Consider the following 15,442-nt stretch of genomic DNA (forward strand, 5'->3'; position numbering starts at 1 on the left):
TCAGATATCTGGTAATATTTTGTACCATTGTGGATTTCATGAGGGTGAGTATAGACACAGGAGGTATTCCAAATGCTTTTGTGTTTTGAAAGCATCTGACTTTAGACTCTTGTTTTCTTACCCTTTTTGAGATAGAAGAAGGGGAAGGAAAGAGGGAACAGAGATGAAACCATTTACCTCTTCATTTGAAAGCAGTGGTATTCTATTGAACCAATCTCTTGTAAATTTTATTTTTGTTCCTTAATTTTTTTTTTTTCCAGCCCAAGCTAGCCTGGGATTCGTCTCCGCTTGAAGGCAGAGACCACCGACTGTTCTCATCAACCAGAGACCTAATTGCGGTCATTTATTATAGTTACTTATCTGATAGTGGCTTCATTATCTGTGATAGTTTTACAGGGACAAACTCCACCAGGCATTCGGTGGAATATATAAACATGTTAGGCCCGACAGGGTGTCTGTTACTTACTGTCAACACGAACTGGCCCTTGCCACATATCTACAGCTTATATGAAGTAACGATGAGTTTAATAAGCCCCAGTGAAAGCTACAGTGTAAACAGCATATCAGGAGTGTCACCCTCTTAAACAAACAGAGGTGATGGAGAAGTACAAACAGAGCTGGGTAGGAGCCCAAGGAGATGAACATCAGGTGGGGAGAGAAATTCCACTGGCCATCTCCTGTCGGGATGATGATCACAGAACGAGCTTTTGTACGGAAGGATAACACCCACACAATCCTTTCTATCGAAACTCCATAAATTCTGATTTTTTTTTTTTGCTAACCATTAGGGAGGAAAAATAGGTGGAAAAATAAGTACCAGTCTCTTATGATGACTATCTTCAGAAAATGTCTAGTAAATAAATTAGTTTTGAGAGACATTATACTGGGCATTCCACAGCTAATGTCACATGGATATATGTCTTGTGCATGGTGTACTGTGGTTTTTTTTTTTTTCCCTCAGTCTCAATAGAATAAAACCACAAACCAAGCTTCTAACACACAGTAAAATATGTGAACTACACAAACCAGAGTACTGCAATATATATGCAGGTAGTTGGTACTTACATTAAATAGGGAACCATTTGCATATCATGGAGGATGCTGGGAACTTCCTTTGCCCAAGCAGGAAGAGCTCTTCTTGCGTCCTCAGGGAGGCCCAACTGAGATCTGGGATATAGAAAGGCAGAGCAATCTCCCTACACTCACTCTCCCCTGGCTTCTTCCACATCCCCTATGATTGCTGTTGGTCGTGGTTCATTTTCATCCTTCTGGGATTAAGGTTTTCTTTTTCCTCTTTGACTTTGAAATGTGAACTACTCTGGAAGGGGAAGCATATGAAGCCTTTATTGACAGAGTGGTTAGCATCAAAGAAGCCACTGAAGACCTGGGCTCAATCCCCAATGGACACCTATGGGGAAAGTCTGACTGTGAAGTGAGGTTGCTGTGGTCCCTCCTCCGGTATTTTAGAGAGTGAAAACTAACAGGAAGCAGACAACCCAAAACTCACAGTGGTCAATGCCTCAGCATGTCATGCATCAGCTTAGCTCAGTGATGCCTGTAGCCTGAGTCACAGAATGGGGAAGACCGGAGCAGAAGGAACGAGAGGGAAGGTTTGCTGTGAAGGTTTTCAACATCAGAAGTAATAATCCTGTCCGCCTTTGCCAGATGTCGTTTTGCAAGAAGGCTCTGGTCAGATGCATTTACGAAAGTAAGGGTTTAAAAAAAAAGGGTTGGCAAGTTTCTCTAACACAGGATTTCTCAAAAACCTTTCCCAAAGCAGTGTGTGGTGCGAAATATCTAAGGACAGCTGGGTGTGGTGGTACACATCCGAGGCAGGAGGATCATGAGTTCAGGTCAGTCTGTCTATAAGCAAATAAACTGAAAAAGAACCCCTTCAAACAGAAACAATAAAACAAATCAGAACCCCCCCAAGGATCAAATCTGGATTATGAAAACGCATCTACCTCTGAACTTTTTGGCTTTCTTATTTTTGTTCTTCCTTTGAGCTATTGCTGTCTCTTTAACACAGTTATGAAGTCAAGGATTTCTGAGAGTTCACGGTTTGAAACTCACACTTGGATGGATTTGATTTGTTTGGCAAGCAGAGGGCCTGGTGGTCTGCTGTGTACTCATGGGTTGCTGAGGAGACCCTGAACTGAAGGGAGGACGGGGTGGTCGAGGATAGAGTTGATGAATAGTGGGTGCTAAAATCGAGAAAAGTACCTAGCGAGGTTAGATAAGAGACTCTTGGGGGCAAACACTGTCTTCCTTAGAGTTATAATGAGGGCATCCTGTGATCTGGCTTGAATCTTTGGAAAAGATCAGCTGCCCCTAGAAGTCACCCACCTTGCTATGGACCACTTCAGAAGAGAGCTGCCTTTGGGACAAAATGGGGTTAGATGTGTTTTTTGGCTGCTGGATTTCTTGCCACTCTAGATGGTGGCTCTCCAAACCAGGCTTGTGAACCTGTTACGGCACAAGGAGATGAGTGAGGGAGGTGAGAGACAACACAGGAGGAAACAGGAAGAGTCAGAAGGAAGCATGACACATGTGACTTGGAAGTGATGGAGAACATGGTAGACTTCAGAGGCACCACCCCCACCACGTCCCCTGAGTGGACTCTGTTACTGGTATGTGAGCTCTGTTTTGCTGTTCTAAATAGCTGGCCTCAGTGGGCCTCTGTTCACTGTGAAAAACTTTTTGACAAAGGCCGTGTGAGTAAGGAAGGGTTATTTGGGCCCACGGTTTGTGGGTCAGTGTCTCATGGTTGGGAAGCCATGGTGGCACATTGAGGCAGCAGAGAGATGGATGCTGGTGCTGGCTTTTTTTGCTTCTTCTTATGTAGTCTGGGGCCCCAGCCCATGGAGATGAGGCGACCCACATGAAAACCCAGTCTGAAAACTCCCTTGTGCATGTGCCAAGAGGACTGTCCTAGGTGATTCCAGATCTTGTCAAATTGACAATAAATGTTAGGGACCACAGGAGCAACAGGGCATAAAAATAAATCCAAACAGCAACATTAACAAAGGCAGAGCGTGTCTGTGACCACAGGGAAGGGGAGAGGAGGAAAAATTTGATTACAGATTTTTTTGGCCTGGAGTCTGGGTCACTGTGTCTTGGGGCACATAACTGGCAATAAGGATGGTTATAGCAGCTTCGTCCAACTCACTGACTGCAGGCTGCATGTGTCCAAGGATAGTCCTGAAAGCAGCCCAACAGGAAGTTGTAAACTTACTTAAAACATTGTAACATCTCTTTGTGATTTTTTTGGTAACTCCATTGTGAGGATTTTTTTTCTTAGATTTTTGGTTGTGAGCCTGGCCTTTAACGGCTGAGCCATCTTTTAGCCTGAGGGTGGCTCTTCTTAAGATTTATTTATTTATGTATTTATTTATTATTGTGTGCACATGCACGCTCTACACATATAACTTGAATGTCTGCCATGTGTGTTTGAGTGCCCTTGGACCAGAAGAAGGCATTTGATCCCCCGGAGCTGGAGTTAAAGGAAGTTGTGAGCTGACTGATGTGGGTACTGGTCACCCTACTTGGTTCCTCTACAAGAGAAACAAGTGCCCTTAACCACTGAGCCCTCCATTGAACCTCGATAGTGAGGCTTCAGAGAGTGGACATTGTACAAAAGAACATTGTGTTACAACGTCAATAGATTGGACACACCAGGTGGGGTGTGGGAAGGGCTTTCAGATGAGGCAACTATGTCCCCTGCAAAGTCACATGACGGAGTATCGATCCCTGTAAAGAAGTCCTTAGGGTTGAAGAAGGCTGAAAGGTTCAGGACTCCACGTTATCGGATGAGTGTCCTTAGAGGACAGGACACTGGAGAGGGAGCTGTGCGATGCTCCTTCCTGCTCACTATGGGAAGACGTGGAGAGGCAGAGGAAGGCACAGAACAGGTGCTCCTGTCTTGGACGTCCCTGTCTCCAGAAGTCTGTGGCTCTTTGCTATGGCAGCCTACACTGGGTGAGATGATGCAAGCCTGGAGCTGGATTCTGGAGTTTAACACAAAACCATTGGTTTTGGAGAAATTCTGCCCACCTATACTGGTCCTGAGTGACAATGGGCAGCACCAGGCCACTCTCTACTCAAAGGTTCTAATGGATTGCTTCTTCTTTCCCCATTTAAGAAGACATCTCAGTTGCTGGGAAGATGGTGCAGTTGATAAAGAGCTTGCTAGGCAAGCATGAGCACCCATGATCAATCCCCCAGAACCTATGTTAAAAGCTGGGTGGGGCAGTGCACATCTGTAACCACAGCATTGGGACGGCAGAGACTGGAGGGTATCTGGACCTTGCTGGTCTACTTGAATCCATGGGCCCCAGGTCTAGTGAGAAGCAATGTCTCAAAGAACGAGGTAGAATATGATCAAGGAGGACAGCTGACATCAGCTCTGGCTGCCACAGCTGTGCATGCATGTGTGTGCAGCTCCCCCCCCCCCAGCTTAGCACACTCAGACACACACAGAAGACCCAAGACACAGCTCCATGGACAATGTGCTCTTTTTGAGCTGTGAAGGGAATGTTTTTCCCCTCCCTTCATTTCTCTCCATTTAAGTCTGTTTCTTTTCCACAGCTCTAGTCCTCATCCATTAGACTCACAGGTGAGTGCTTGCTCACAGCCATATCAGTGTTTTGTTTGTTGGGGGGCTGACATGCTCTGGCTTTAGATTGGAAAAGTTAAAATAGATGTGCTGTGGCTCTTCTGAGACAGGCGTCAAACCAGCCACACTTCCTAGCAGGAAGCCCAGGCCAGGCTGTGGTTTAATTCAGGAAGGACATCTGTGATGACAGAACTTGGGAAGGCAGATGGCTTTCGTGAGCTGCTGCAAGATGGAGCTGCTTATTTAGAAAAAAAAAAAAACATAGTGTATATTTATGTGTGCAGGAAAGCTCAGTTATTCAAAAATTTCTATTTTCTAAAATATTTATTTTAATTTACCTGTGTATATATGTCTATGTGCACATGACTGTAAGCACTGTTGGAGGCCAGAAGAGGGCATCAGATCCCCTGGAGCTGGAATTACAGGCTGTCATGAATCACCTGATGTGGGTGCTGGGAGCAGAACTCAGGTCCTCCCAAGACCAGCAAGTGCTCTTTACCATTGACCATTTCTTCAGCCCCTAAAACATCCACCGATTTGTAGCAATAAGTCTTGGCTTTACTGTGTCACATGAAGTAGTCATCAAGCTTTATAATTAATTAATTAGAATATGATGGACTCTTGATTCTCCTGCCTCCACCACTCAACTGCTGGGATTACAGGTGTATATCGCCACGTTCAGTTTTATGTGGTACTGGGCATTGAACCCAGGACTTCATACATACTGGGTAGATACTCCAGCAACTGGGCTGTATCTCTAGCCTTTTATTTATAAGAAAAATTTTAAATACTTTGAGACAGAGTCTTGCCATATATCCCAGGCTGGCCTCAAACTTGCAATTCTCCTGTCTCAGCCTCCTGACTATTGGGATTAAAGGCATGAATCACCACACCCGGTAGAAATGTGACTTTAAAATTTTTTTTCTGAGGTTCATTATGTTTTCTCAGGCCCTCTGATCACCTTTTGACTGATCAAGGAGTTGTCTGGGAGAAAATCAAATGTTGAAAAGATGGGAAAACTGTTAAAATTGTACATTTTAAAAATTATTATTTTAATGTTTGGCTAGCAAAAGGAAATGAAGGATGGTACTAGGAACCTTCTTTTTCCACACAAGTGTCAGATTGGGGTCTAAATGAATTTTTTTTTTTTCCAAGACAGGGTTTCTCTGGGTAGTTTTGGTGCGTGTCCTGGATCTCGCTCTGTAGACCAGGCTGGCCTTGAACTCACAGAGATCTGCCTGGCTCTGCCTCCTGAGTGCTGGGAGTAAAGGTGTGCACCACCACTGCCCATCCCCAATGAATTATTTTTAACAGCACAAACTGCTGATCTGCCTCCAGAGAAGCAGTGTTCTCCTTGGAAATTCTCAGGAGTGGGGCTCGGTCAGGAGGAGAAGGGTGGCAGGCTGGTGCCCTTGGCAGCTGGCCTCCCACACCAATTTAGATCTGGAAGGCTCCAGCAATTAGCGGATCACATGGCATCTACCACATTAATTGGCCTTCCAGCCACCTGCTGCCGAGGTCTTGCTTTATTTGACAAATGGCTGATGGGAGCCGAAGGTTAAAGCAGGGGAGGCTATGGGAGCTCCTGTTTAGAGTGTTTACCACAGGCTGGAGAGTCTGGGTCTGCCCCACGTAAGCTTCTACCTCACTACTGTAGTATTACAGGACATAATGTCATTGTCTTTGTGCCCATTTTCAGATGCAAACACTGAGGCTCCAGAAATGACTGGCCGAAGACTACATGGCTAGTTGGTAACAAAGCCTGGGTGAGTTCATGATGAGATGTTTTCTTTCACTTTTAAAGATTAAAATGAAAACTATTTTGGGGAGTGTGTGTGTGTGTGCGTGCGCGTGCGCGTATGCACGTGCAGGTGTGAACCATCTGCGAGTGTACTTGTGAATCTAGAGGAGGAGATTAGGTATTTCTCATATTGCTCTCTGTCTCATTTGATTAAGAAAGTGTCAGTTACGGATGTTGAAGCTCACTGTTTTGGTGAAGTCTGATTGGCCAGTGAAATCCCAGGACCTACCTGTCTCTGCCAGCCAGTGCCAGAGTTGCAGGAACACGCCACCCAGCTTGCTTTCATGTGGGAACTGGGGATTCTGGCTCGGGTCTTTATGCTTGCACAGCACTCTTACCCATGGAGCTCTCTCTGTAGCTTCTCTCTTTTTTAGTAGCATATATGCATTGTACATAACAATGGGTTCCATCAGCACACTTCCGTACAAGTATACCACATATGTTAACTACATTCACCACCCGCTCAGTACCCTCTCTTATCCTCCCCTGACATGTGGCATCCTTAAATGGCAGAGTGACCTCCATGTTGTTAGGTATTTTAAGAGAGGATAAAATACCAGGGAGTCCTATAAATCTTGTTCTCCAAAAATTTCAGACATGACAGAGACCAGACATGAAAGAATCAAGTTTTCTTATAATAATAAACACAGTAGTAAGTATTTAAATAGTTATGAGGGGCTGAGAAGATAGTTCAGCCAGGAAAGTGTGGTCCGAGAGGAAGCTCACGTTCAGTCCCCCAGAACCCGTGTGAAAATCCAGGTGCAGTGGTGTGAGCTTCAATCCCAGCACGAGGGAGGCAGAGAAAGGAGGGTCCTTGGGGCTTCTGGCCAGCTGGCCTAGCCTACTTGGTGAACTCCAGGCATGAGAGACTTTGTCTCAAGGGAAAGGTTGACAGTACCTTAGGAACAGTCCCTGGGAAATGGCACCCAAGATTGTCCACTGGCCTTCACACACACACATGCACTGTGCACATACACCTGCCTACATGTGCACCTGCATGTACACGCACATCACACACAAATAACTAAAGAAAAAGTATAAGCTGTAGGTGTGATTTCTGAGTAGAAGACAGGAGGTTCTGGCAGAAGAGGATTAGGGAAACAAGCCCGTGAAAGCAGGATCTTTGGGTGTTGGGAATTAAAGGTGTGTCTGTGTGCATGCAAACACACACTCAATTTTAGCTGTTTGTGACCAGGGGTCTTGAATTGGTCATGACTGTAAACAGTGTGGGAAGTAAATGTATGTATGAATGTACCTGCTGGCTGATTCTCCTGTCCTCTACAGCATCTCCTTTGCATGATCAGCAATTATTACAGTGTGGTGAACTCAGGTGTAACATTTCTGTGTTTGTGATCCATTTTGAAATATCACCCTATTTGATTGCCTAGAATAAAACACCTTTAAAACACATTTGATGAGTTAATAATAATCAGAACACATTTACTGCTACAATCCAACACAACTTACTGTTTAACTGAAAAACATCCCATTCTAGATATTTCATTTATTCACTCAACAGACCACAGTTACACATTTTTTTTTTGGTGCAGCTTATCTCCCATCACAGAGTATAAAATACCACATATTTGCTTTTCCCAGAGTCTTCTGCAGCTAGGGCATGACCATGTGGTTCCATATTGACAATTAGTCTTTGTGGGGAATTGCCTGTAAAGAGAGACCCATGGAAAATTCTTTGCTGAGAATTATCATGTTTACCTGGGAAGACTGTAATCATAACAACCATTCTACATCTGTTTGCAACTACATTGTAGATGCTTTGAAACTATGAGCTTAGATTTGAGGGCTGGAAAGACGGGACGAACCTGGGATTTAATAATATGATCAGCCTCCCTTATGGACCTGCCTTCTTCCAGACTTTGTTGTGCAAGATGATAAGTCTTCTATTTTATTCATTTCAGATGGTCTTTCTGTTAACAACAGACAAAAAGTACCCCAGTCACTCTTCCTGTTTGCAGAGAACTGCCTGTGGTCCGCTAATACTTTCTGATGTGCTTACACCTTGCATTTTCTATTAGGGTGTGATTTTCCTTTGGATAAGCTTCACACTGTTCCCCTTACTCAATACTGTCCCCTGACTCAGCACAATGAGGCGACTCAGGACAGAGTACTGGGAGCATTCACAGTGTAGAGTGCTCACCGTGCAGAGTGCTCACCGTGCAGAGTGCTCACCGTGCAGAGTGCTCACAGTGCAGAGTGCTCACAGTGCATAGTGCTCACCATGCAGAGTGCTCACCGTGCAGAGTGCTCACCGTGCAGAGTGCTCACCGTGCAGAGTGCTCACCGTGCAGAGTGCTCACCGTGCAGAGTGCTCACCGTACAGAGTGCTCACAGTGTAGAGTGCTCACCGTGCAGAGTGCTCACAGTGCAGAGTGCTCACAGTGCAGAGTGCTCACCATGCAGAGTGCTCACCGTGCAGAGTGCTCACCGTGCAGAGTGCTCACCATGCAGAGTGCTCACCGTGCAGAGTGCTCACCGTGCAGAGTGCTCACCGTGCAGAGTGCTCACCGTGCAGAGTGCTCACCGTGCAGAGTGCTCACAGTGCGGAATGCTCACCGTGCGGAGTGCTCACCGTGCAGAGTGCTCACCGTGCGGAGTGCTCACCGTGCGGAATGCTCACCGTGCAGAGTGCTCACCGTGCGGAGTGCTCACCGTGCGGAATGCTCACCGTGCGTAGTGCTCACCATGCGGAGTGCTCACCGTGCGGAGTGCTCACTGTGCGGAGTGCTCACAGTGCAGAGTGCTCATCGTGCAGAATGCTCACAGTGCAGAGTGCTCACAGTGCGGAGTGCTCACAGTGCGGAGTGCTCACCGTGCAGAGTGCTCACCGTGCGGAGTGCTCACCGTGCGGAATGCTCACCGTGCAGAGTGCTCACAGTGCGGAGTGCTCACAGTGTAGAGTGCTCACTGTGCGGAGTGCTCACAGTGCAGAGTGCTCACCGTGCAGAGTGCTCACCGTGCGGAGTGCTCACTGTGCGGAGTGCTCACCATGCAGAGTGCTCACCGTGCAGAGTGCTCACCGTGTGGAGTGCTCAGAGTGCAGAGTGCTCACCGTGCAGAGTGCTCACCGTGCGGAGTGCTCACCGTGCGGAGTGCACACCGTGCAGAGTGCTCACCGTGCGGAGTGCTCACCGTGCGGAGTGCTCACCGTGCGGAGTGCTCACCGTGCGGAGTGCTCACCGTGCGGAGTGCTCACCGTGCAGAGTGCTCACCGTGCGGAGTGCTCACTGTGCGGAGTGCTCACAGTGCAGAGTGCTCACCATGCAGAGTGCTCACCGTACAGAGTGCTCACCGTGCAGAGTGCTCACCGTGCAGAGTGCTCACCGTGTGGAGTGCTCAGAGTGCAGAGTGCTCACCGTGCAGAGTGCTCACCGTGCGGAGTGCTCACCGTGCGGAGTGCTCACCGTGCGGAGTGCTCACCGTGCGGAGTGCTCACCGTGCAGAGTGCTCACCGTGCGGAGTGCTCACTGTGCGGAGTGCTCACAGTGCAGAGTGCTCACCATGCAGAGTGCTCACCGTACAGAGTGCTCACCGTGCAGAGTGCTCACCGTACAGAGTGCTCACCGTGCAGAGTGCTCACAGTGCAGCTTCATCTATCTGCAACGAAACAATGAATCTGGGAAGAGCTGTGGGTGTATTGGGCTGACAAGGCAGAGGTCACTGCTGTGTTAAAAGTCCTCTCTCCTTTTTAATATATTAGCATATATTGACAACACACAACGATGGGTTTCATTGTGACATTTTCATTCATACTGATCATATTCACCCTCATTCTTCTCTGTTATCTTCTTCCTACACCCATTCATCACCCTCCTTTCCTGTCTTTTTTTGTACTGTGAACCATTGAGTTTCCTTAGGGTTGTAAACAGGTACGGGGGTTGGGGGGTGGGGTGGAGGGTGGGGAAGAGATGTTTACAGGAACACAGACAACTCACCAGTGGCTACACCACTGAAGAAGGCATTCTCCCTTCCCCCAGCTCTCATTATCTGCCTACAAATGTGGTGTCTCCTCTTTCCTAGAGGGTTGAAATAACTTACTGATCATTAGATCCAGCCAAGAGTCCACCCTGTGATCACAAAAATGAGTAATATCTGTTAAGTGATTCATTGTGTGTCTGACACAGTTTTGAGTTATATTGGGTATGTTAGCTCATTAACTGCAACATCCACAGTTGACGGTGACCCAGGCTATGAGCCATGCAGTAGCTCAGGCTCACCGTGAACCCATGTGCCCCACCTATCACTAATTAAAGCTCCCGGAGAAGCCTTTGGTGAGTTGGACAGAACCGAAACGGATCCGTGATATCATGCTCTCTGTGTAATAGGCACTCGGTAAATATTTGTTGAGCCGAGTCCAGTGCCTGCTCAGTTACACAAGATAAGCAGGGACGGCGTCTCGGAGAGACTCTGGGCTGGGCCCTAAGGAGACAGCTGCTTCTGGAACACTGCAGCTGGGATCCTCCAGGGTCACCAGCTCAGGTTCAGCCTGGGTCCTGACTCAGCAGACAAAGATATTTGTGGCAGGCCAAGGGAATAAGTGGTGACCTTAGCCTAGAGCCTAGTAGAAAAAAAATGCCTCTGGCAAGTCTAATGTCTTTTCCGTTCTCCTGAGGTCACTCTTTCTGATTGTGTCAAGAGGCTGTGAGGCAGGCAGCATGCCAGTGTGCCCTGCTCATGAGATATATGATGGGCAGAGTAAGGGATAGGGGAATGCAGGTTTCACTCATTTAGTAGGAAGTGGTATACATAATTATATATTATATTATATTATATTATATTATATTATATTATATAATATAATAATTATATTATATTATATTATATTATATTATATTATATTATATTATATTATATTATATATATTATATATATTATATGTAATATATAGATATATAATATATATTCTTTGACAATTTTATACATGTATACAATATGTCATGAGCATCTACTCTCTCTGGATCTCCTCAACCAGTCCCCCCTTCATGTCATTCATTCATTCATTCATTCATTTGCTTTTTGGGAACTCACTGTATAGACTAAGCTAGCCTTAAACTCACAGAAGTCCATTTGTCTCTGCCTCCCAAGTCCTGAAATTATAATCATGTGCTACCACAGTTAGTTTTTTTTCCCCCCATAACTCACTGAGTCTAGTTAGTGCTGCCCACATACTCATGGAGTGGGGACGTCCACTAGAGTATGTGCACCCTACCAATGTCCATACCCCTGAAGGACATAGACTCTTCCTCTGCCTGCAGCCATCCACTGCCAGGAGCCCTCAGCTGGTGGCTGAGCTTCCTGAGCTCCTCCAGGGGTGGTACATCTTTTATATAATATTTGCCAATGATATATGTAGCTTTTGATTCTTATGACTTCGTAACTCAGGGCCGTAATGGCACAAGGGGGATATATATTGTTTGTTTACAGGAAAGAATACTACCTATTTTGTTGGGGAGTACTATGAATTGAATGTGTCCCTGAAAATAATTGTATTGGCAACAAAATTCCCAACACAACCGTGAGGAGAGGCTAGACATGGGAGAGAGAATTGTTGGCAGGGACTCTGTCCTCAGACATGGATGCCATTCTCCTGGGAATGGAGATATCAAGAGAGCGGAGTCCTTATGAAGCCAAGCAGGAACCTCTTACCTCTGTCGCCCATGCTGTGTCTTCTGGGTGATGACACAGAAAGAAGACCTGCCCAGAGAGCCCAGATGCGGCCCCTCCATTGCGGATGTATGAGGGAACTGTGAGTCAAATATGTTTGTTGTTTTTTCTTTTTGGTTTTCTTGAGACAAGTCCAGTCCAGCCTGGCCTCAAACTAACCACGTAACTGAGTATGATTTTGACCTTCTGACCCTTCTGCCTCCCCACCTCCTGTATGCTAAGATTATAGGTTCTGAACAAAGGTGAGGCTTGATGGGTTACTATTACCCAGAAGACATAAAGCAAGTGTTTTGACCAAAAAATTTTTATTATATTTATGTAGCATGAGAGAATGTGTACATCACTGTGCATGTGTGTGTGCATATGGGTGTGTGTGTGTGTGTGTGTGTGTGTGTGTGTGTGTGTGTGTGTGAAGTCATAGGACAACCTGTGGGAGGCAGTTTTCCCCTTCTACCATATACATCCCAGGCATCCAATTCAAGTTGTCAAGCTTGGCAACAAGGACCTTTACTCAGTGAGCCATCTTGCTGACCTATTGGCTAACACAGTTTTAATCATTATAAATTACTCACTGTGGACCAAGAAGAGAGTCTTTGCTAGAAATGAGGGTGGTTGGGCTTACGACATGGTAGGCAAGAGACTGAGTAAGAGGAACTCATGGTTGCTAACATAGTGAGACTTGTTATACTCTTCCCATGAGTGACAAATAGAAATTGTCTTATAATATCTCATTTTTGTCCTCAGCGGGTGGACACCTAGCATCTGTCACATGGTCAGACAAGTCAATAGTATGCTCCTTTTGTGGTTTGAACATAAACGTAAGTAAACTTTGATGGGACCCTATTTGTCCCTATCTCTTTATTATGACCTCTTTAGTTCCCAACAGCTGTGCTGGGTCTTCCATACATCACTGTTGTAGTTATTTAGTGCTTCTGATATATGTGGTAGAGAGTGAATTTAGCCGTGAGTAACAGCTCTGTGTCGGTAAGTGATGGGATCCAAGGCAATCAGAATGGATAGTACTGATTTTCCAGGACACAACTATTTCTGTCACCCAGTCCTGTCCACCCAAGGAGGGGGGGTCTGTGGGGGCACAGGTGGCTCCAGGTGCTGGGCTTCGGCTCTGCTGGTCCTCCTTGTTGGGCTATTATTTCCTCCCTGATCTGTAACCACAGCCTCTGGCTGTCTGGGGTTGATAACAGAACCATAAATCTCCCTTCTGGCTGCCCTGTGGCACCTGAAACCTCAGCTCAGGCTTGATTCGAGAAAACAAGATAAGACATCATGGCTGGTATTTTGAAGTTATCCAAGGAGACGCTGGAAAGTCTCAGTGGGTCCCGGGCTGCTGGAGGTCCAGCGGCAGCAGCAGCAGCATCCCTCCAGGCACTGTCCATCCTGCCAAGTGAGATGAATGGGATTACCTGTAGATAGCATCTACAGGGCTCTGCACAGGGCTTCTAAACTTGTTAACAGCACCGTGGCTGTACATCCCTGAAATAAAATGGTGTTAGGCAGAACCTCAGAGCATGACGGGGTTGCTGCTGGCCCTGAAGGTGGGTGGTCAGGGACTAGGAGTTAGAAAGCTCCCCAATAGGCAGACAGAAAAAAAGAGGGCCACGGATAGAGAATAAAGATGGGAGAATCTGGTTTCGTCCATATACTCTTGACCCAAGACAAAGGCCTAAGGGCTTGCTGGTCTTTTCTTCCCCATCCCCAACCCATGGTGAGCTGCTCTGACAAGTAAAAGGCCAGGACCAGGACGTGTTTCTTCCTAAGCTGTGGGCCTACTAGCCTCTCCATCTTTGTTCAATTGACTGATCCTAAATTAGGGAGGATGACACCTCAAAGACCCTTAAAATCCCCAACCCTCAAGGGGAGACTGGGTTTTGGCCTCTGGAGTGCCTTCTGTTTTGCAGGGGGTATTTCTCTGTGTGCCTTGTTGTGTGTGTCTGTTTCCTCTCCTTTAATAAAAGCCTTTCTCCACTGGCTCATTCTGTCTGCCACATCTGAGTTTTTCCCTGCAGCTGCCTGCTGCCCCTGAGATTTTTTCCTGCCTTTTCATTCTTTAACAGGTAGAGAAAGCCAACTCAATCAAGACTCCCAGACACTAACAGTGGGACTCAACAGGTTCCAACTCTCTAGAAGATGTAAAGCACATGTCTTGACAAGCTCTTTGGGATCCCACAACCCAGTCCTTTCCTACCATTTTCAGGGCAAGAACTTGTAACACTGAGGGCTTATTGTATAGCATTTGCTGCATCTGGTGGCCGAGTTATTCAAGCCCGCACTGGATAGCTGCCTTAAAGAGCATCTCTAGGAATTCACACTTAGGAAGGTGATGTGGAACCAAACAGATTGCAAGGGATTTTTGTATTATGAGATTTTAGGTTTAATTCTGAAGCTGCATCTGTATGCCTTAATGAGCCCTTCTCATATGGCTGCAGGGGCAATGGAACCCTTATGTGAAAGGTATCAGTTGCATCTACACATCTGCCTCAGTACTTATTATGCCCTATCTTTGGGAGAGAGAAAAGGCCACTCAAAACATTTTCTGTGATCTAGAAGAGGGACGTAATTGGAAATGGCATGCTCTTTAAGGGAAAGGCAACACTTCTTTCAGAGGAGGGGTTGCTACCCAGGGCAGAGCTGCTCTAGATTACCTATAGATAGCATCAATAGCGGAGGTCTTGGCTGCTTGGGGAGGAGGATCACTCTCTGAAATACAAACCTACAAGGAGTTTCTAGCATGGTAGAATTGGTGATCTTGTTCAGAAACAAAGCGGGGCTCCCCGTGGCTGCTGCTGAAGTCAATGACTTCAGATGTGACCAACAAACAGATTCGGGAGACTCCAGCTCATGCTGTTTTCTCATGTTAACACTATTGATTTCTTCTTTCCCTGTGGTGAGCTGGTCTAGCTCATCACAGCAGATGGTGTAATGACCTTGAGAGAATCTAGACCCCAGTAAGCTGAACCTTGTGTTGATTTTGATGTCTTCATCTTAACCAAGTTAAACCTGCAAACACTGTCAGGGAGAGCATGCCTAGAATGCTTCAAGGAATCATGATAACCACTCCCAATGCTTTGCAGGGGGCACCGTTATCTGTGTATTTCACAGCGACATTTGAAGATGCCCCCAGCTGCTTGTGTTTTTGAGGCCAGCATTTCCTCTGCTGCACCATTTAGATCTGCCCCACCTGGGCCTTATTTTGTTTTCCCACCAACTTTTCATAAATGACAATGAGATTTCATTGTCACATCGCTGCGAGGAGAGAAATGGAGGGGTGTCATAGCTAGGAAAGTGTCCTAGAGGGGCAACTTAGTTTAATCAGACATGGAGAGGCT

This window comes from Peromyscus leucopus, chromosome 15 (genome assembly GCF_004664715.2).
Source record: "Peromyscus leucopus breed LL Stock chromosome 15, UCI_PerLeu_2.1, whole genome shotgun sequence".
In the NCBI taxonomy this organism is placed as follows: domain Eukaryota; kingdom Metazoa; phylum Chordata; class Mammalia; order Rodentia; family Cricetidae; genus Peromyscus; species Peromyscus leucopus.